This window comes from Poecilia latipinna, unplaced genomic scaffold, assembly GCF_001443285.1.
Source record: "Poecilia latipinna isolate Pla-1442-1.1 unplaced genomic scaffold, P_latipinna-1.0 Scaffold3228, whole genome shotgun sequence".
Classification (NCBI taxonomy): Eukaryota; Metazoa; Chordata; class Actinopteri; order Cyprinodontiformes; family Poeciliidae; genus Poecilia; species Poecilia latipinna.
The window spans coordinates 37,452-38,929 of record NW_015115844.1 but is presented as its reverse complement, the minus strand read 5'-3'; the positions used below and the strand labels follow the sequence as shown (position 1 = coordinate 38,929).

The following is a 1,478-nucleotide window of genomic DNA, read 5'->3' as shown; positions in this document are numbered from 1 at the left end:
TGCCATGTGGATTCCTGTCAGCAGCTGCAGAACCTGAAACAGTCAAACCTCGTCCAAACAGGAGACCAAGAACAAGACAATGTCCAGTCGTCGAGAGTGAAGAGGAGATCATCTCAGATTTGGATGATGTACCTGATTGGACATTCTTCCCTCGTATTATATCAAAACCTGATACATATGTTGCAGTGCCTGAAACTCACAAGTCGAGTGAGCCTCCTTGTGCAGCCCAGAAAGCAGCAGAAACAGAGGAGTCTGTAGTTTCCCTCTCACCTGATGCTCCAGCAACTCAGTCCCTTGTAGGAGATGGAAGTACTGGAGATATTCACGGTGCATCAAGTGTCAACTCACCTGAAAGTGTCAACTCACCTGAAAGTGTCAACTCACCTGAAAGTGTCAACTCACCTGAAAGTGTCAACTTACCTGAACATGACAACTCACCTGAACAAGCAGAAGTTTTACCTGAACTGAACTCAGTTAACAGATCCCCCCAGTGTTTGGATTCACAGCAGTCTGAGGAAACTCCTCCAGATAATGAAATAAGCTCAGATGCAGCATATGATGATGGGTGTTGTGATGCAAATGCACCTGTTACTGCCCAGCCTGAACCCTTAAAGTTTCAGACTGATGGACTTCAAGATGGTGAAACATCCCTCCGTCGCTCTCAAAGAGTGCACACAAAGCCTAATAGATTAGAATATGTAAAACTTGGAAATCCGCTGATAATGGTGGTGAATTCTCTTTTCCACGGTCTTAGTGAGGCTTTGACTAGCTCCCTGAATGGTTTTGAGAATGTACCCCATAATTCTGTCAGGCATGTGTAAACCGTGTGACGCAGTGTCACATTGCAGATGCCCAGGGACTGGCATACCCTTCAGAGGGGAGGGTGTAACCCACATAAAATGTGGATGCCTCTTTAAGAAACGGAGGTTAGGAAAGCTAGGTGGTCTACCTAGCCAATAGGAAGTTTAGTTTCCAGTGAGTTTGGACCAATCAGAATTCAGACTGCCGCTGCAAGACCCGCCCTTCCGCAGCATCGAGTGTGTAAGCGAGAGAGATCCGGAAACGATTAAGCTGGGCAGCGTGAGAGTCTCTGTTTTAAAACAGTTATACAACTAAACAAACGCTTTCCCAGATCATCCGACTTCTAAGCTGGACGCGTGAAGTGGAAAGAAAAACAAAGGAAAAGGAAAGACAAGTTAACTTTTTCTGCTGAACACCGTTAGAGCTGACTCGTTAGCTTTAACGGCCAACGGCTACTGGTTTAGCTCTAATGGCTACTAGGCTAACGTTTTAAGTTCATCTTGTTCTCTGTTCAGTTGAAGGTAAAACCTAATTTACGTTATATTCTTACTTTGTTCACAATGATAGCTCATATTATCGAGGCTAAAGCATGGAAAATATGCCTTATTACACTATCTAGTGCCTCACGGGTCCGGACTGAGAGCCACCGTATTGTTGTCCCTAACGTGTCGCATTGA

General features: G+C 45.1%; 1 long non-coding RNA gene across 1 annotated transcript in view; it reads left to right on the top strand.

Moving 5' to 3' along the window:
• The first annotated feature begins 1,289 nt into the window (after window positions 1–1,289).
• LOC106940443 (uncharacterized) overlaps window positions 1,290–1,478 on the top strand; it is a 3,320-nt gene continuing 3,131 nt past the window's right edge. The window contains exon 1 of the long non-coding RNA XR_001423095.1: window positions 1,290–1,322. This is a non-coding gene — a long non-coding RNA (uncharacterized LOC106940443). The remainder of the gene's footprint in view (window positions 1,323–1,478) is intronic.